We start from the raw sequence: 21,666 nt of genomic DNA, 5'->3' as shown, positions 1-21,666 counted from the left end.
AAAAAACTGACAATGTTAATGATATGTAAAATGGACGGAGGAATCTTTGAAAAAAAAAAGAAATTTAGCATCGTCTTCATCGTTTTCGAATAGAAATAATGTAAAATATGTAATAGCGATAATGTCCATTTCTGATCTGTTTGTTAGCGTGCGCGCGTAGAGACAGTCAAGAAATTTTTACTTAAAAGAAGAATCTGAGACATACCTGGAGAATAATCTGACTTTCGAGCCTCAGTGTGTTTTACCTTCGAGGGATATTTATTCATCTATGAGTTTATTTTAAAGCGGTCCATTAACAATAAAGTCATTAGTGATCGTAATAATATGTTTACAAGATTAAGCGATACATAGTTACATGGAATCAAGTAGGTTCGTCCGTTTTAAAAAAGTCTACCGCGTTATGAATACTTTCAGAATCATTCAGGTTAGACTTCGTGTCGGCTTTAATGTTGCAAACATTTCTTTTGGATGGAAATCCAGGGCAATCCAGTAAAACGTGCTGTACGATTATAGATGACCCACAAGATTTGTCATTCAGGAAGTGGTTGATCCGTCAAGAAGTGATCCCAAATATCTTAAAGCTCTATAGTGGCTATAAAAATATTGCCACCTTACTTTTCCATCGAAAAGTTTTTTTATTTAGCCTTCATTTGTCTAATGGTATCCATTAAAATTTGAATTTGCACGAAATCCATGGTTTACCTATAACAAGTTGATGCAACAAATCTCTATTTAAGTTCCATATTCACTAACGTCGGTAAAAATATGAAACTGCAGAAACATCTGTAATCTATTTATAGCACTCAACAGTGTCGTGACATATTTCATCCGTAGAGACAAAAGGGTAAAGGATCGCGGGTTATTATTCTTTTTTCTTCTCTGTCTTTTACGTTTCCTTTCTATCGAAGTGCACGGAAGTTGCTCGTTCTACGGACGAAAATAATTGTCGTTGTACACCAGAAACAGCATGGGAACCTTCGGCGAGCAACGTTAACTGCACTTTAATGCGCATGTAATAATTACATTCGTCGAAACACTTATGGCAGAGGTGCAACGCGAACAAATAACTTTTTCTATTTTCTTGAAAGTTTGCGAAATCTGTGTAACTTATCGATGACGTAACGCGGAAGTTGTTGCATGAACCACGGAAATAGCTGTATAACTAATAATTATTCGACTTGAACAGTTTCTTTTCCCTCCAACTTTCGTTCTTCTCTTTTTTCTTCCATCGTTGTAGGTACTTTAATGCTGTTTCTTAGTGGAACAAATTAGGGATTGCTTAACTTCAATTATAGTATTTCATTAATTACGGTTTTACTTGATTCTTCCATGAACCGATAATGACTACTAGTTGATCTACTATTTTGGTATTAATTTTAATGTTAATTATTTCAATATTGATACGAAGGGTAGAATAGATTCACCGTAAGTTAATAAATATTGTTGATGATATTAAAATTCTGATTACAGTTTCTTATTGTATATTAACATATATTGTCTCGATATAAGCATTTTATTAAAAATATAACAGTCTCAGTTATAGGATATGTGACAGTTTGAACACGGTTACAACGATTAATATTTTTTCCATAAATTTCTCCATTATATTTCTTTAAATATTTTTCTTACAAAATGACTCTTAACGCTACTTAATATTTTCCTTCGTGAACACAAGAGTGATTTTATTAATGACGTTATATATTATTCGTGTAAATCATCTTTTTCGTGTCATCCTCTTTTATTGCACTTTTAAGTAATTTTATTGAAGTTTCTTATTACACAAGTTGAATTGATTTGAGTAACTTTAGAAAACAATAAATCTAAATGAATGGTTTTATAGAAGCTAACTATTGTACATCATCAGGGATAGCTATATCAGGATTGTACATTCGGAAAATAACGCGAAGATGTTTAATTGAGCGATTCATAAAGCTGCAACGTTGATTAAGCAGAACGCATAAAGAGCAATTCAGTGTAACAATGTGGTATCATTGTTCGATTATTATCCGAGTAAAATTGTGCATCGATTTCGTGTATGACATAATCAGTTGCATGCTTCAGTAATAAAGGAACAAAGAATCGATTATAAATATGTACACAATGTGTAATTGTTATAATCTTTAATTCCAAACTATTAGAAAACGTAATAACAAGCAATGTAATAAGTAATAGATAATAAACAATAAATAATAATATTTTTCTGTGATATAATATTTTAACATCAGTCTGACAAAATGCTTTTTGTTTATTTCATAGAAACATATGAGTAACGTATCCATTCGCGATTAACAATTATAGTAATACTAATATTTTTAAGTTCAATATCAACTACAACCTTTGAATTCACCTGATCTTTTCTCTTATTACAAAGCAGATTTTATTATAAATTTTTTAATTGTCAATTTAACCGACAAGAATAAAAGAAGTCATGCAACAAGCGCTGTTTTACTTTTTTAGTTTTTACAATTTTCTTCTTCCTCTTTTCGATTAGTGTTTGGGTATTCTACATTAACGCGAATATTAAAACAGCTATTAAAAAGGGAATACTAGAAAAAATACGAACAATGTATCCGACGCTAGAATGCGGATGTGCAGTCCTAAGGGAAGTATATTGAAACTGCCGGTCTCGCGATACTTGCATTTTTTAAATGAAATTTTTTAACGAGTTCTCGAACTAAGTATTATTATCGTTACACCTTTAAACATTTTTACGTTTATGTCATAATTTTAATATTTTGAATTATCTCATTATATCTTCGCTAAAGTAAACTCGTATCATATTAATTACTCTCCCGCGATAACTCGAGACAAGGATTTATTTTCGTGTGAGATAAAATGGTACAAGAGTACTTCTTCCTTTGGATTTTTACGAAAAAACGTTCGCGACGTGATATTGGTTCATTTTATTGAAACACAGTCGGAAATTCGCGTGCTTGAATTCTGTTTAATCACGTTACTGTGAATTGAACACGCGACAAATACTTCTCACACGTGACTAATCTTAACTTAACCAACTAATCATTCGTGCCTTTTGGAAAACCGATGTTCAAATTTTTTTTCTACTTGCTAACTTAATTCCTTAATTTCAGGTAACTGGGAAGTAAATCGCAATTCGTGTTATCGGGAGACATTTGTTGAAATTCAATCTGCATCTGTAAATTAAAATTGAATGCGATTCCCAGTGAAGTTTTAATAATGCTCGCGCGTAGTTTCATTTACAGATTAATAACTAATTAAAACCACCTGAGCAGGGAGCACGCAGCAACAGAACGTCGATGTTTAACGTCCTGATTTCCAATTAATTCCATTTGTTTTCCGATAAAGTGTAAACGTGATTAAACAAAATTTATTCAAGCATTTATGTCGATAGATCATCTGATTAAAAGTTTCAGAAATTATTCCTCAACCTCTACCCTTCGGATCAGCCTACATTCTTATTTATCCACAATGCAAAACATAGATAAATATTATTTATTGATGAAATTGATTAATGTCCAAGTGTTATTTTATTAATAAGACATAGTAAATACTTTAGAAAATCGTCATCGATAAATTAGAGAAAATAAGATTATACGCAGGCGGGTATGATATTTCTCCGTAACAATGGAAAATATTTGAGGAATTAGCGAAAATTTATTAGCCGCCAAAAACGAGCAAAGGCTGAACCGGCGCGTTTTCAGTACCCCATGAATGCACCAACAGCTCGTTCTGATTCTACTTTCTTCTCTGTGTTCCCCGTTTTGCTTTGTTTCCTCGCAATTTAATCCCATTGTCGTTACTCACCCGGAACCACCTTTATTTCTGGAAGTTCGGTTCAAAGCTTGTTGCGAAAGCTTTTTCTTGAATACCTGTTCCACTGGCGATTAAGAAATTGCAACTTTCTTTTCCGGCAATAAATCAAGGAAATCGACTTAAATTTCCTAATCGTTTGCAAAAATTCATTAAATTGCGAAACTTTTTACTTTCTTATTTTATCAATGTAATTACTTGTATCTACACTTTATTAAAATCCCGCAAATAAATAACATTTTCAATGGTTTCTCACGGATACCTGCTTCTTGAAAGATTAAAGGCTTCAACCTACTAATCTTGCCATTAAGTTATACTTAGCTTAACTCGTATTTTTTATAAACGCTTAGCGGACATAAAATCTTTTACTGCTTTTATCACACTCTTACAATACCGCTGGTAATTGATTCCACTAAATGAGCTGAAGATAAGCTTAATATTGAATTTCCTTCGTACACTTATATTAATATTTCTTCCGTCATTTTGTTTCAAGCCACCTTCACTTTTGAAAGTTCGTCCTATACCTTCGCGAGTTTAGTTTTAGAAGTTTTCGTTCAAGTACTTGTTATCTGTTTCACTTTGTCGAGTCATAATAGGCGGTTCGAATTTTTCGGCGATTACGATTATTCTTTAAAGACGACGTTCAATATTCGCCATTAACATTTTGCCAGTGTTCGCATTAAAGTTTCTAATTTATAATCGGGATAGCGAAAGTCGTAATCGACGGTTAATTAAATGCCACACTCGTTCGAGCTTTCGCTATGTTAACATTCCAACTGGCTAATGGAACGCTGAATTATTGAAATGTTGCGTTAATCTTTTCCTTGCGTGCAAATTTATCAGTGGAACTATTTCACGCGTATCACCACAACGAAATTAAACTAGGTCAACTATTTGGAAACTAAATGCAAAATAATTAGGGAGTTTGAAACTAGTAAAGGTGCAATATTTCATTACCGAAGGAAGTAGACATACGACGTAGATGGGTTAACTGTTAGATTCATCAAAAAGCAAGAATATTCTGATACTCACATCAGACTGACGCAAGAAAATGGAACGAGTAAGATGCGTTTTAATAAATCTTCTTCAATTTATCACGAAATTCAGTAGTAACTTTTTGCATTTTTTAATATTTCGGCCCTTTTACCTCTGGCCCCGTTATTCAAAATTTCGTTGCTCAAACACTTTTGCTTTACACGAATGGTAATAATGAATTTTGATGCTATGCTGGAACAGGATACATTGTATTCTTTAAAAATTTGTTTATATAGGATTACAGAAAAGAACAAGACCATACAGCGATTATTAAAACTTTTCGATAAAATTGTAATTCAATTCGTTAATTTTTGTACGTTAATCATATCAAACACTATGCTTGTATAATAGGCTTTCACATTATGTATCCCAGTACGATAATACCAAGTGTACTTGCCGCATGCGTCTAATAACCATTATCGTCATTATCGTCAGTATGTCATTGTAATATAGAAGACAAGAAAGAGATACTCCAAAGAAATAATTTAACTAGATACATGCGAATAACGATCCACTTACCCAGTACGAGGCATAAATAAAGAGTAGAGTGTCCAATATATACAATAATCATCGTATAATCAACAAGCGGATGGTCGTACGTGGAAAAATAAGTGGAAAGTATAAAATAACATTTTTCCAATTGAAAATACCGTTTGAAAACTTGTCACGCACAGCGTGAGCTTGTCTAATTTCCAATTGGACGGAAGTGGACAATCGACAGCAAGTTATTTTATACGTGAAAATAGGTTGAAAATATAGTATAAGATACTTTTACTTGAAGTTTCATTTATAGAAAAAATCGAACTTGATAGCACGTCGATGCGATACCCTTGGCTTAACTTGTAACAAATAAAAAGAATTCGTAGTATTTTAAGGAGATATTCAACTATTGAAACGAGAAATCATATTTTATTGATAAAAATCTTCTGGTGTTTCGTTCAAACTCGAGATGCCTTTTAACGTCAGAAAAATACGATCGAGTGAAAAGTGAGCAAACGAAAAAAGCGGAAATACGCAACAGAGTTTATGATATTCGAGTGAAAGCGAACATCATAAAGCAAAGTTGATGGGTCGCGTTGTATAAGTTTGCAAGTTGCATTGTTGGCTATGGTAAGTAAGTAAATAAATCGCCGGCTGTCAATCCGGTAGGTGTTAGCAGTTGCTTTAAGTTGCTACGTACAAAGGAAACCGTAGTACGGCTTGGAATTGAGGGATGAATCGATTTATCTCCTTTTGTCTCGCTTCTCTCGTCTTTGCGGTAACTATACGCCTCTAGGTAATATACTTTTAGATTATTCGAGATTATATCTAAGGACGAAGGGAAACGAAGCGGAAATTAGCGAAAAGTGACAATAATATTACGGATTCAGTGGCTCGGATTTAATATAAACTTCTGTTTATTCTACTTTCTGTTTGTCATCTCGTTGCTGCTTGCATTAGGGAACTGAAGGATTTAAATTGGAACAATCTGTCGTTTGGCAGGCACAGTCTAAGAACATGCTTAGTATAGAATTTACGAAATCGTTGCACTACTTAATTAATATATTGTCATGAATATGCAGCAGATCGGATAATACAGATACTTGACCTTGTTGGGAAAATAGAAGGCTTCCAGTTCTTGTTAAGACGAAATATCGATTAACTAACAAGTTTTACGTGCTGCTTTGTAATTTGATGACACGTGTTGAATTTTTCTAGCGAATTGGAAACGGTTAATTATCATTACTAACATAGAGACGTTACTTAGAAATTGCAAACGAATTGCTAAAATAAACTATAAAAGAATGGTAAATTTTTGGTATTTTTATAAAATGCCAATATGAATGTATCGATATATCGATATCAATAGTACTATTTCAAGTTAAATAAAGTCGAAATGTTATTCGTGAATTGCGTAAAATGAATTGAATTATCAGGGTAATCTTCGTTATTTCTTGCAGCTTTTCGATCAAATACTTGCGAAGTCTATGCATTTTCTTACTTCTCTTTTACCTCCAATCGTCTTGAATACGAAAAATCGAGTAAGGAAAATCAATCGGAGGTTCCGCTGACGTGACAGAACCTGCTAGTTAAAATTAGAATTTTCTTTATCATTCTATCGGAGCAGCGTTTTTCTTCGGCACAAGCGCAAACAGAATGCAGTGTCTAATATGAAATGTCATAAGATGGAAAAATATTTGAATTGAAAATAGTTATTAGAAACGGTTAAATGTGAAGGCGCAGGCAGGAAATTTGGTAAAAATCCGAATCAACGCAGTGAGAACTAGAATTAACATAATATGAAAAATACATTCGCCGGAGGGAAAAGCGCGAAATATTATACTCAAATATTTACTATTTGTCACGTGATTTTGGCGAACGTTATTTATTCGAGGATTTAAAATTCAATTATCAAGAAATTGAATAAAACTCGGTGAAATTTTCTCTATTTGAAAAGGAATTAAAATTCAATCTTTCTTCGATAAAAGTGAAGCTAATTAAAAATTTACTTTACCGAAGCTCCTTTAACTTTTAATGCGACTGACAGCTTTCCAATATTACACATAAATGTGAATAAACGCTATTAGTACGATTTACATAAACCAAGACATCGTTCGTTATCGTTCATTGTTTAAAATTACGAGGTAGCAATTTATCGAAGTTTTAACGGTTTAATATCGAAGATTCCAGAAGAAGAACACGATAAATCGCATCTTTCGCTTTTTACGGAAAAGATTCGACTAAAATCTAAAGAATAAGATAGGAAAATATTATTCAAATGGAACTGTTATTTTTTCCAAAAATATTCCAGTAACCCATTTCATTTCATCACCAGACTGCTATGTTGTAGTGATTGTTATTATTTTGAAACAGTCCACTCGGTACAGTCGTCGCACGAATCATTTCTTCCCTTTTGTTTGCTATTTTTTGCATCTTTTCTTTACTTTGCGCATTTTCTCAACGTACACTTTGATTTCGAACGCAGTTTCTTTTTTGTGTATGCGTTAATAAACGAAAGGAATGAGTACATTTTGCCGATGCACGTTATAACCGAGTACTTGATGACTCTGTTTCTAGCGTTATCCTTTCATTTAACAAATTGCAAGATGTTAGAATTCTAGAACATCTCTTCCTTCCAATTTGTTTTCACTCTCTCAGAAATTACAGTTCATCCTTTCTAGTAAAATCGCGTTCCTGCTTATCCCATTCATGTTTAATTTCTAAACTTGATTGCAACATCACTTTTTAGTATACTTCATTCGGTATTCAGAAGTAGACATCCAGAATTATAAACAGTGCACTGCAAACTAAATGGAGTTTGAGAAAAAGAGACGAAGTTTAAAAAGAAATTCATTCCATTCGCCAAATGTTCTAAAGAATATTTTAGATACTTTGTGCATTTTGTAATTCTTGTACATGTTTATCGTTGCTGTATATGTTATCTTGGATATACTGTACACTTTCGCGTTTTATAAAGATACATTTTATATATTTTTGCAACTCTAAAGTTCCCATAAATGTACACAAATTTGCAGTTTAATAATAATAACTAACAGTATTAATTACTGTTAAGCCACAGATATATAGATGCGCTGAAATAAAACAGCGCAATTTTTATAACGCATAATGTGGAATTTATATCTGAAAACTGAAACGACGCGTGCACGGTCGTCGGTGCGTGGCAATTTGCACATAAAATTTACATATTTAAACCATTGCTGTTGAAAAATAAAACGAGATTGAAGACATATTTATTCGACAAAATGTATTACTTTCGTTATTCACAATTACCAAATTTTACGATATCTAAATGAATCTGTACTTCCAAACATACGTATAAATCGTTCTGATATCTACAGTATTATTTCGCAAAGTATGGCTTATTCAGGAGACCAATTTTGAAAATATATGGGTTACAGATGAAACGTGTAGCTTCTAGAAATCTTGAATACAAAGGAATGGAGTAACGCGCGAAAATAATTCCCTTAATCATGCGGAAACGGAGGAATCATAATTTTACGTTGAAATACGATCTAGACCAATTCTTGGCACATGTTTGCATGCAGCAACTTTCTCACACTATTATCATCGTATTATTGTTATCGTTTCCTACTTTCTCTTTTGTGCAAGTGAATTTAAGTAATATGATTTATTTATCTGCTCTTTGTTTACATTTTTAGTTTACTATACCGAGTCACAGTCAAAGTGCGAATTAAGGTCCAAATATAATAAAGACTAATTATCCTGAAAAATGGCCTGTTCCTTTGGCAAAAATTCATTTCGACGTGGGAATTAGAACTTGATTTATAAGACAAACAGAATTATATTGATATATAAAATAAATATGATAAAACTGTGTTATATTATTATATTAATACAAGCATATAAATGGTAAATTATTAATTCATAAGTGTATAAAATGAACATAGACGAATTGATGTTATTCAAATCAGTTTCACGGTAGAATGTATGTAAAATGCAAAAATCAGACCAATTATTCAGTGAATTAACAAAAGAATTATTATTTAACCATAGTAATATGGTTAGTATATTTTAACGTTTACCAGTATCTAGACACTGGCCGATTTGTGATAATATTATTTAAAAATAACATCAAAGTGTTCGAATTAACGATGAATTAATAATTACTTTCTTATGGGGACATCAATTTACAGTAGTTACAGAAGGTATCAGCGCTTACCATTATTTTCGTTGTTGCGTTTTCTTATCAAGTTCTATATCCCATTTTCGTAGCATGAAATTATGACAGTGATACGAAAATAATACGATATTTAATATTGGACCTAATTAATCATTATATAAATGTTACGATAAATGCAACGATGTGGCGATATTTTCTCCAACTACTGTATTTATCATTACCGTAGTTTGGTTAATAATTCTGTCGTCATGAGTATTACAAAACAAACTGTCGCCAAGGGTTACATTGCTCGTTAAAGTGTTGATATACCCATTAATACATCTTTTACCAGACGCAACGTGAAAGCAGTGAATACTCAGTTACGTAAGCGTAAGCGAATGCGAAGCTAATATAAACCTCGTATGGCAAAAGGTTGATCCTTCTCTGACAGTGAATCGTTTAAACCTCTTTAAATCATTGAAATCGTTTGGTCCATCGAGTTAAAGACTTAAAATCTTAAGGACAATAGCACTTCTGTTGCCACGGCGAGAACTGTTCCGCGAAATAGTCCGGCAAGAAATAATTAAACGGCTAGAGCACCCTTCAGGCAGTGGCGAAACTCCGCTGTCGAGTCTGTGAAATATTACTCCACGACTCGGTTTTCGGAGTCTGTCCTTTTATTTGACGGAGCGCGCGATCCCAGCGGTTTCTTACTTTGATTTTGTTCCATTTCAGACAAATGTCAAATGTCTTGGACTATACGGGACGAGAGCTGATCGTGGCATGAATGATCATCGAATGGTCTCGGTTGAGCGTGGCCATTTGGAAATTTGTCACAATCTATGCCTTCCATATATCTTCAATGATTCGTCATATTGTCGCGGTTTGCACGGAGTTAAACGCGATGTTTTTGTTTTTCGAAAGAAAGTCCGTGACGGCAGAGAAATACTGTGCTATAGTTATTTAACGTTTTTTCATGGTTGGTATCATCTGAAAGAATATCATTAATATTGTTAGTATTGTTAGCCTTACAGCATTTTTGTCTCGTTGATGGCATAGATAATAACAATAAAATTTAATCAAATCATTTTCGTTGAAATAATTCCATTAAACCGAAACAGGGAAGATCAATTTGTCAAATTTCATGAATTTCCGATAAAGAATTGTGAAATAATGGAGTCCAATGAAATGCAATCATTCCATACATATTTATAAGTATTGATTCGAGTTGGCAAGATAGATTAACAAGTAGAACCACCTTTACATGTAAAATTAAGTATAATTCGATGCATAAGATGTCTTATTTTATTTATGTAGGGTATTCCACCTAAATTGTATACCAAATAACTCGTGAATTATATAGACCGCACTAAGTGGTGCTGCGTTATCGAAATGCCTAACGTTTTGAATTTTTCAAGCCTTGCACGATGCAAATTTTCGATAATCCACGACGTGAGATATCCGCTTCGCCATTAGTTTTGAGAATAATATAGATTTTTGATTTTGCATAAAACATTTAATTTTTGAAGAAAAAGAAGCTCCTGGGGAATACCTACATCCTCAGTACAACTATATATAAAGATAGAGATCCTCACAACTGAACAAAACTGTGCAGGTTAAAAGAATCAAATAGAAAATATCCCACAAAACTGATAATCTGTAGCTTATCAGTAATAGATGATTAATGATTAGAGATAGTGATCGACGCAAGTTACTAATATTCGCTGGCGCGTCTTGATAACATAAATCAAGTTTTATCTTTGAGACTATTAATAGTGCAGGCATAATCTTCTTTCATTCTCTTTAAGAAAATTTGATTTTTCCTAAGCTTTTTCTTAACTTCGTTTAACCAAGCTTTTCTCAATCTTGTAGACGTTACGAACTTCAAATTCATACATTTCTGTTGATAAGTATTTATTTCGAAATATACAGGGTGCGATCGAATAACATGTACAGGCAGGCACGAGGTGATTCCTGATAAAAAAATAAAAATAAAATATAGAATAAGATTGTTTCGTTTAAGGTTTAGTTTTCGAGAAAATCGAGTTTGAAAATTTATCAAGTATACTTGAACATAGCTAATTCCGGACTGGGAAATATTAAACAGCAAACGTCAGTAGATTGTTTTACGTGTAAAGATATGTAAAAAACGTAGAATAAAATTGTTTCATACTCGATTTTCTCGTAAACTAAGTCTTATTAAATGAAAAAATTTTATTCCATATTTTGTTCTTATTTTTTCATGAGGAATCACCTCGTGCGTATTTGTGCACGTTATTCGGCCGCACCCTGTATACGATTTTTAATCCATTCACTGCTAGTCAGATTTTAATTGTCAGCCTGCTGTTACCTAACTGTATCCTAAAAATTAATTTTTTAAATTAATTAATATCGTAAGATTTTCAAAACGTATGTATTTTTTAACGAATTATTATAAAAACAGTTTTTCTAAACTTATCTTTTTGGCTAAAAATTTATTTTTTAATTTACGTCCACAGGTATGTCAGCCATCGCATGTACATAGCGAAACTACACACAAACTCGGATCTATGAGATGTTACGCAGCGAACATATTAAAGTTGTTAAGCTGTTGTTCACTGTGAGAATTTCATCCAAATATTTCGAGAAATATAGAAATTTTTCAACAATATTTTACATATTCTTCTGTTTCTTCCTACATTTCTAACGATAGTATTCTGACGTTTCGTACCGAAGGCAAGGGGTAAACATCACATTCTTCTTGAATTCAGTGTATCTTGAAATTCGATAGAAAACTTTCGTGCGAGTGAAATCAAAATGACTTTTGTCCGCACAGAAACTTACGAAGCGCTTGCGAATGAAAGAACATAAAGAATGCTGGCGATGTCGAATCCAGATGTATGCAGTTCATAATTTACAGAACACCCTAAGAACTTTCATAAGAAGTCGAGGCACTAGACAACGCGTTTGCACTTTTACGTTCCCGTCTTACACTTAAACTTTAAATTGCATTCAGCAACTTTCCTCGCGGGATTTGATTAGCTTTCGATGAAATAAGTGTGTTATTACTTTACTTTAAAAATGTATTCCGGTATATTATAGCAGATTACACTGTGCTTTTATGTAGCCTATTAGGAAAATGAGAAGATGGCAGCAAAATTGAAAACAACTATAAACGAAATATGTATCTGTTTTTCTTATATACTGCGCTTTCTAAGAATAATTTTTGAAAACGTTCCATGCAAACGATTTATTGATCTTTTGCCACGTGCTATCGTAAAATAAGATCGAAAGCAAACGTATATACGTTTTAAAGTAATTAGGGGTTAGTTAGGGAGTAATTAGGGGAAATTTATGAGCAATAAATGCTTCAGTAATCGATGACTATTTCTATATAACAGAGTTTATTTCATCGCTTGAGATAATAGTCGAAGTTACGTGATTTTAGATGCCTAAAAATATGGCGCACCAATTTCATTTCTTTCATATCGGACAATTATAAGTTATTGAAAAAAAGTGCTCGAAATATAATCTTTCCACATCTTTTAGATTAACTACGAGTCAATTGCGATATAATTCCAGCGCCACTTTCCAGGGCAATCTTCAAAATTCTCTAATTAGCAATATTAAAGTTACAATTGAAACGAAATGGGTCCATTAATCTTACTTCGAATTTCCAACCGAATTTCTAATCCAATTTAGAAATTGCCAGACTGCACAAGTTTATGCGAATAATAAATTGAATTAGCAACATACGAGTATGTTTGAGGCCATTTAAAAAATGTGTTATATCGAATAGATTGAATTATATTGAAATTGCGAGAAGAACGATATTAAAACACGTGTAATAGAACCTTAGTAACGTATTTATAGAGTTGCAGCAATTTATGTACGAAACAATGCATATTGTAAAGCCTTTGTAGTACTAACAATATGCAATAGAGATGATGTACAATATTCTCTTACTGTGCTAACAACATTCTGAATTCGCATTTGTTCTGTTAAAAGCAGTATTATTTCCTGTATAATATTTCGATTATTGTCTTTGTAATATACCTATGAAAGGATATATACCGCTCGAAACTCTATTTAACTTCACAATTAATTTCTTGATTTTGTCCCCAGCTGTGTCTATTCTTCTTAAGCAGCGCAAAGAGTTCTATGACGTTTAACGATAATCGAGAAAACTCTCGTCATTGACAATATAATCTAATAACGTAAAAGTATTAATTAAATATCTGTGTTATTATCAAGGCAATTAATCCTTACTCCGTAAACGTTTTTGCAGTTAGCACGAACCATAATCGAAGATCGTCTACGTTCGACACGTTCTTCAATAGATAAGAGTCTGCGAAAAAATATGAAAAAATTCGTATATCACCTTCAAACCTTCTAAATCGAGATGCTTCGAGTTGCCTATCCTTCAAATCTTTTTCAGGGAGGGAGCTAAGGGTTCCTTACCTGCTTGTATGCGAAAAATCTACATTTATCAATTTGCTTGGACACGAGAAATCTCGGTTTGTGAAGTAACAGTTAAGTACCGTTCAAAAATCATTGGAAGTGAATTCACCAGGAAGAACGATTAAGCAAGAAATTCATCGTGTTCGTCTGAATGATTCACTAGAAACGTTAATCGCGTGTAAAATGTTAATATTTTACGACGCAACAAAATGACTGAATGGAATTAATCTGAATTTTAAAATTTTGCCGTGTAAATTTAAGAATATTATTTATATAACCAAACAACATTATGAAAATTGTATAAATTATATAAATATTAATAAACAACCTAAATTTAATCGTGATAATGGTAGTGATATCTCTATACTACATCTGTGGAGCATCCATGAACGAACTGAAGAGTATAGTCTATCCTTTTTTCCATCAATCTGTAACAGACTATCGACTAAGCATAAATATTTTTTCCTAGATAGACATAGATAGACCGTTATCATTTCTAGGGCTCATGGAGACCCGCCAAGTTTAATTTGGCTGCAATCCAAGTATAATTTTGCCTGAGAAAGTGACGATATTATCTTGCAAGACCTATCCTGTTAAATTCATGTCTCGGTAAAAATAGGAACGATAGCTCGAAGAAATTACTTCCGCTACACTCTCTTGTAATTCTCCAACATTAAGCAAGTTTACGATTCAATTAAAACATAATCCATTCCGTATTCCAATTTATAATTGTATTCCGGCTTTCCAATTCTTTAGAGAAATATTAAATACTTTCTCTTCATACACGTGCAAAGTAATAGTTATGTGCTTGAATATTTATTAAATCTGGATTGAAATTTTTTCACATGTTACAGTGCCGTATAGCTATCTATATTGTTTTTTGGTGAGACTATATATTTATAAGCTATATATTTTTATGAGTCAATTTTTTCTCCATGAAAGAGAAAACGCATCGATTTTTATTCTCTATAAAAAACCCATCGATTGACATATAAAAGAATGTATATAGGTAGTCCCACTTAGAAAGCTATTGATGCTCCAGAAAACGCAAAAAGATGATCTTGAGCGAAAAAGTCATAAATCACAATGTTCGGTTATTTTCAGCTAACGCTGCCATGGCACAATATTTCATAGACGCGAAACTAACATAAACGAGACGTCTACTATATTTCCGTATTGACTATATCTTTGATAAGATGTCAGTATCATATTTGTATACATGTACTAGTATTTTAGTTTAGTTTAGCTGTGTTGCATCGACATTATTTGAAAGAAAAATTCTAATTTGTTCGGAGGAAGAGAAATTGCGGAAAAAGATAGATAGGTTTTCAATTTTGTTCACTTAATTCGAAATTAGTATCCGAGTTTCGATAAAAGGAGTACTGGGCAGTATCACGTGGCCAAATTCTACTGACACTGTCAAGAAAAGTTTGTGGTCTATGTTGCACAAAATTGCATCGTGTCGGTACAAAGGAACAGACGTGTGAAAATATCAACCGGGAAACGATTTTGACCAGGACAGCTCAAATTTGATTCAGCTTTGTCTCGTGAAATGTCACGACAGAGTGCGTTTTAAAGCGCTCCATTTTACTACTACGTTCCCATTACAACGTTCGTTCTCGTACGCATTAAGCGTAGATGTACGTACTTTTAGCATATACGATAAAATTTGTTTACGATCAGCCATTTCTTAAAATTAAGTTACATACAATCCAAACTGCTATCTACTATTACTACTGTATTATTTATTATTAATAATGCAACCGATAATATGATACAATATAGCAGTTTAGTAACTTGTAACGTACGATACAATACAATATTACCATTTTACATTTACTACGTATAATTCATTTTCTTCTCTCTCGACCAGACAGTTACCGAGCTTTACCAAAGTGAAGATAAACACCAAAGAAATATTTACGAAGTTGAAGAAACTAAAAAAAGAGAGCAGCTGGTCAAATACGATGATATTAATATCGGATTCGAACTGTAGGTGAAATATTTCAAGGATGCCGATCAAACTTTTCTTTATTTGCAAACGGGAAAGAAGTCGAACGAGACTAGCAAACCATGCGGCAACGTACAAGACGTAGAGGTGTTTACTGGAGAAGTAACAAATTTTGGCACAAAATTTTTACGATATTTGTTGGTTCTGCAGTTTGGGTCAAGGAGAATTCGAAAGTTGATACTTTCGTGAATCGATAGGATGATGATGAAACGGCAGAAATATTCCTAGCGGTATGTCTGAGTACTTCTTAATGTTTTTCCCAATGATTCGCCAGCGTTTTCGTTAGAAGCTATGCAACGCTTTCAATACGATTGCCTGCACTTCTTGGATATTTTTATTTTATACTTAAATGTAAGGCGCTGTTGCAGATTATGAAACGGCGGTATATTTTTATTGATGTTAACAGAAACACACATGATTCTATTTTAATCCTTAAAAGGTATCATGAGTGAAGTTTCACTGCACGTGAATTTTCGTTTTGATAATATCGTTCTACGATAACATTGCAATGTTATTTGTGATCACTGCAAACAATAACTTTCCTGTTTTTCATCTGATTTTGAACAACGATAAAATATTTAATTTCACTTGTCCAATTTTATTAGTTTTTTAAATAATTACATCATATAGTGATATTATAACAATAACATCGAAAGTAATGGAAAAGTAGTAGTTAAGAAAAAAAATATAAAAGCTTGTAAGCAACAGCTCCTGATATTAAGTAGAACTAACCTTTTTCGAACGTAGATAGTACCAAATGTGGAGATGCTTTTGAATTCAAACTTACGTGCTTTCATATGTTCGCTGTAGGCAATTTTAGTTATATCCTTTGCACTGCGCATATTTTATAACTTTAGAACAAGTTAGATATAATTACTGTAACACGAGTCACTTGACATTCATCTTTTATTCAAAACGCTTAAGAAGTAGGGAGAGATTTAAGTACTCATATAAGCTGCAAAAATATTGCAGAAATTACGGAGAAATTAACTCGATGCATAACGTTAACATTAAACCAAGTAACGAATATGAGAACTAATTAGCAAATTATATGCGTTTTACCAGGAAAATCTTCAGCTATTACAAAACATATAAATTATGAGACTAGGAAAAGTTTTATAAAAGAAGTGCAAGACAAAGTCATACTCTTAAGTTCGCTGCCTCGGCGAGATATTTCTACATTGGTAATTGTTTTTCAAGAGACAAGTTTTCTCGAATTTATGCACGAAATATTTCAATAACAACTACGAAATTATAATCTACACGAAATTAAATTACAATTAATACGTTGTTTTGTATCTTGTTATGAATTAAATTTTTCCAATTAAAGGATGCTTTTATATATATCTTTTATTATATGTTTTCTACTTTTAGTCCTTTGTTATTTACTTTATTGAATATTTTTACATTTCCATATCGTTTGGTTTTATTTAAAAAAATTATTTTAGCGTTCCCTCTTTTTAAAGCTTATTTGACCGATGACTTTTAGATGCTCCAAACACATATATGTGTACTCGCAGATCGTTTTTGAAAAAGGCAAATAGCATGTGCAATGAGATTTTGAGATGTCGGAAATTTTAACGCACCCTTTGAATTTCCGGAATAGATCGAAACGTTCGCAATTCCATACGATTGCTAGACACGATAGTGCTACAAGTCTGTTTGATTGACGCGCGAATCCCACTCTACCTTTTTGGTCGTTTGGAAAGAAACTACGAACACGGTTTTTCTGTGTTTTCAGTACGTTTGTCCTGCAATTTTCTTGACAACACAATTTCTTTACGAAACGAAGGAATTATTCAGCTTCTCTTGTGTTTGATTTCGAGAACGTTATTCCGTTCCAATCAAATGCTTAATTGACACTTATATCGATTAAAGATTTTTTTATTTTTATATTAATTTTATATCAGTCAATTTCTGCTGCAAAAATTAAAATTTAGATAGTAGCTTATTGTTTGGTTAATAACGTTATGACACAATATATAAATCCAGAGTAATTTTATATATCGAATTAAAGAATCATTTCTTTCTAAATTATAAGTGAGAAGAGAATATTCAAATTCGTTTAAAATGTATGAAGCGATAGTAGCTAATTATTTAGCTAATTGAACCTTGCTGTCCCGATTCTTGAGTTCTTAGCTTTCTAATTTTCTGCTCTTTTTACTATCCTATAGACTTCTACTTCATCGATATTCCAATTTTTTAGTTTCCCGATTTCTAGTTTTTGTCTTTCTTTGTTCCATCGATATGCTCATTTTGGCACTCCAATTCTTTCCTTTTACTACTATTTTTCAACAGTGTGATTTTCCAGCTTCCCAATATTCTAGTTTCTTAAAATTCCATCTTTTTAGCCTTGCCGTCACGTGCTTTTAGAGTAGTATATTACTTTTCCAATAACATTTAATATCCTAAAACACTCGACAAATATTTCATACCAATAGCACGAAAATTTGTCTTCTATCTATATCTATTTGTCTCGTCTATTCGTATTTACTTATATATCAAGTTCTCAAACTGCAAAGACATGTTATCTTTTTTTTTTAAATATATAACGTAAAACTATTTTTATTTTTATTTTTATTTTATCCCATTTATTTTATTTCATTCTTTTCATTTTATTTTCATATTGCCTATTTTTAGAGGTGTAGCAGTCTTCGAGACACACTCATTACCGTAATGTAAGATCATCATTCCTAAAACGACTTTGAAGCTTTATGTCATTTTGTTCCACTACTTCAATCGTAAATTATACTCAACCCGGATCCTCCAGCTGCAGTCACGATGTTTACGATCTTAGGTTTGCAATAAATCTTGGAACACGATTGAACTAATCTCGAGACAGCGTAGATGATGTTAAAGTTTTGAAAAATATCCGTTTTGATACACTGTTCGTACGTGAGATAGCGATTTCTAAAGCGTTTTTTCACTGTTTTCCGACGTCCAATATCCTAATATTATTTTAATATTATTTTAATATTAATCTAAGTATTAATTGATTTTATTATCATTGCGTAAGTGTTAAGCTATTATTTAGAAATTTTGAAATTTTATGACATACAGTATAAAAATATTCTGATGTTTTATTTTGAAGATATTTAAAAATATGTTAATATTAAACAAAATTTCTTTTAAATCAAAATCAGACATTAATGATCCTCTATGTTTATTATTAGGTAAATATCGTACAGGGCAAAGTGAAGATCAAAGGAATAATTATAAATAGGAGAAAATTAAAAACAAATTTCGATCAATCCGATATTAAAGGTGTATTGCATTGAAATACAATCACGTGGAAGATATCGGGTATTTACTTTTGAAATAAAAAATTTCGTTCAGGAAACGAGGAATGATACGAAACCTATATCAGTCTATTTAGATAACGTCGCTGAATATTTGCACCGAAATCGTGCAATATGCATGTGTATATATATATATTTATTTATTTCTATTGGTTGGCAGAGATCAGTCGTTTATGTGTATATAGATGCAACTTCCATAACGTTATCGCGGTTCGCACAGCATGTTCCAACTATATTTCATATTCATGGGAATCTTTTAGTACATTTTTAAAATAGTCGCCTGACTTCTTTTCACGTCACAAAATTTGCATTCATCTGTATGTGACTGTAAATGATCTATTTGAATAATCGTGTCTGTCGAAGATATAGTGTACCTTAAAATAGTCGAAACTAAACAATTATTGTATATTTATATAAACGAGAGATAATTTCATTCGAAGCATATAACTTACTTCTATCGCAAGTATTACATAGAAATGAAAAGTACTTTAATCAATATTATAGTCCGTGCTACTTGAACTCGAAACTGGTATTCACGTCCGTATAGTTACTTACCTATACTACTTACTGCTATTAATCGAGATACGTAAGCCCTGTTACTCTAGAGAGTATCAGTTGCCACTAAATTTACATATAGTGCTTAAACTGTTTTTGTTATAAAGATAGCTGTGAAAGATTGTATTTTTTTATTTTAATACTAATGAATAACAAGAAAATTATAGAAGCTATTATATAGTAAAATTGTATAAGATTAAAAAAGATTCAATATTTTGGTCAATCTATATTTCATTTATTTTATAAATATATAATCGTCAATCTATCAAGCTGTGTTTTGATACGATACATTAACACGAATATTGAATTGCTTTTGAAATCTAGTAAATCTGTTGTACTATCAGCGACAACAAAAGGTCAGTAAATAATACGCGTTATCAGAAATGCTATACTTGATTTAATTATCGAGCTATTTATTCAAAACGTTAACTATGGATTTTTTTTTAATAAAAATTGAATTGCTTCGGCAGTGATCTTGATAACAACGCCGTTTTATTGTCTCTATTTTGAGAAATATACGTGTCTCTAATAACAAGCTAATATTTTTCTGTCCAATTATCGAGCAAATGATTCTCAAATAATATCTGAATTTAATTTAATGGAAAGTATCATTTTAAACATTATGATTACAGAATGGTATACATATTTAGAATAGTATCGTTATTATATATAGAATAACATATGTTTTTTTTATAATTTTCATTCAATAAAATCAATCTGTTTTCTATGGAACAGATAAAATAAAATTTGCTTGAAAATTATCATATTCAACTACTATAAAGCGAAACAATTTCTGTTGAAACGCAACTGTTTGAGAAAATAAACAAAATTATCAGAATTATCTGAATTGTTTTATACTGACTATTTTGCTGGATTTCATTATTGTAATGGAATAATGATTATAATTTAAGTATGATACACTGTAATCTATTCGGCCAATAAGATCTTCATACTTCGTCATTATTTTCAATGTTCATCAATAGTATAATAGCAAAAGATACATAAAATACATTTAACGCTGAATTCGATTTAGCATTTTCCTTTTGTTCATAGAATGCCAAGGATTCTAAACTCGTAAGAATGTTGCGATTCAGCTTTAACTCGTAACAGACAAAGAAGAGTGCTAAGTTAAGAGTCGGTCTGATATCTTGAGAAACTGCTTTAGCATATTGGAAGGAACTTTCTTAGAAGGTCAAATATGTACAGGCAGACGCAAATAACAGATTTTCACAAATATTTTATAAACATATATTTTTACAAAAGATAGATATTCTTCGATAAACAAATAAATATTAACAAGTGAATATTATATTGCCATAAATTTTGAAATTTTCAATAATTAGCAAACTAATAGTGTACACAAAAAACCGGCTATACATTGTACATATTTTTAGGCTACGTTATGAGTAGGCATTTTTTGGATCTTTTTTTTCAGAAGAATCACCTAACTTATTCGTCTTAAGATTGATTATATACATATGCGTATTTGTATATTGTATATATCAAAACTAAAAGAGTAGTTAATTACTAGCGTATCTAATTTTTAGTGTACCCAATTTCAATATTTTATTTAATATAAAGTCTAATTCAGATGTACATCAGGTATCTCATTTAAAAGATAAGATTATTGCTGTAGTAAATGTTCTAAGATACTGTTTGAGATTAAGTATTATTAGAGAATTATACTCTTGGTGTCAATAGCAACTAGCTCATTCAGAAACTTAAACTAACTTTTAACAGTTATTGTTATTTCATAGCATAACCATAATGGTTGTTAGCTGACTTTACAACATTAAAAGTTTGGCAATAAAAGATATAGAGAACTTTTTAGCTATGCCATTTGTCGATATATAGGTAATATTCAACAGTAGTTACAATTCCAAATACAAAATACAAAAATTCATTTATCGGGTAAA

At 31.7% G+C, this 21,666-nt stretch overlaps 1 protein-coding gene across 2 annotated transcripts in view; it reads left to right on the top strand.

Annotated features, from left to right (window-relative positions):
• The window catches only part of LOC117208557 (tyramine receptor 1-like), a 99,886-nt gene that overhangs the window by 5,034 nt on the left and 73,186 nt on the right, over nt 1-21,666 (top strand). The gene's annotated exons all lie outside the window — the stretch shown is intronic.

This window comes from Bombus bifarius, unplaced genomic scaffold (genome assembly GCF_011952205.1).
Source record: "Bombus bifarius isolate JDL3187 unplaced genomic scaffold, Bbif_JDL3187 scf7180000008140, whole genome shotgun sequence".
NCBI lineage: Eukaryota > Metazoa > Arthropoda > Insecta > Hymenoptera > Apidae > Bombus > Bombus bifarius.
The sequence above is the reverse complement of the archived record's forward strand: the minus strand, read 5'-3'. Positions and strand labels throughout refer to the sequence as shown.